This window comes from Pseudophryne corroboree, chromosome 5 (genome assembly GCF_028390025.1).
Source record: "Pseudophryne corroboree isolate aPseCor3 chromosome 5, aPseCor3.hap2, whole genome shotgun sequence".
Taxonomy (NCBI): domain Eukaryota; kingdom Metazoa; phylum Chordata; class Amphibia; order Anura; family Myobatrachidae; genus Pseudophryne; species Pseudophryne corroboree.
Genome location: NC_086448.1, coordinates 732,793,972 through 732,794,882, shown reverse-complemented (window position 1 = coordinate 732,794,882; position 911 = coordinate 732,793,972).

Below are 911 nucleotides of genomic sequence, written 5' to 3'. Positions count from 1 at the left end.
TCTGAGCCGCCATAGCGCTCCGAAATCATGGACTACCCCGAACGCGTATCTAGAATCGGTGTAGATATTGGCAGACTTACCCTTAGCCAATTCACATGCTCTGGTTAGGGCGACCAGTTCAGCAACCTGGGCTGAGTGAGGTGGGCCTAGCGGTTCCGCTTCTATGGTGTCTTGGTCATCTACGACTGCGTATCCAGTACACAAGTCTCCCGAGTCTGACTGTCTGTGACAACTACCGTCCGTGTAGAACGTGAGTTCTGCATCTTCCAGTGGATTGTCACTGATGTCAGGCCTTGCGGTAAAATTTTGGGTCAAATATTCCATACAATCATGTGTATCTTCCTTTGCATTAAATCCTCCTTCCCCATCACTCTCACCTTCCACCCTTTGTGTCTGACCAGGCACACCTGGGAGAAATGTTGCAGGGTTTAATGCACTGCATCTTCTTATGGTGATGTTTACGGGGGCCATTAATGCCAATTCCCATCTTGTAAACCTTGCTGATGAGACGTGTCTGGTTTGGGCAGAATTCAATAAGGCAGATACCGCATGCGGTGTATGGATTGTGAGGTTGTGGCCTAGCACGACATCTTCGCTTTTCGTTACTAGCAATGCTATCGCCGCAACGCTACGCAAGCATGTGGGGAGGAATCGCGCTACCGTGTCTAGCTGGGCGCTGTAGTATGCAATTGGCCTGCTGGCGTCACCGTGTTTTTGTGTTAGTACACCTGCTGCGCACCCAGCACTTTCTGTTCCGTATAGTTCAAAGGGTTTCCCATAGTCTGGCATACCTAGTGCTGGTGCCTGCGTTAGGCACTGTTTGAGTCTCTCAAATGCTGTTTCAGATTCGTCTGTATGCGAAATCCGATCAGGTTTGTTTGAAGAGACCATTTCCTGCAAAGGTAGCGCCA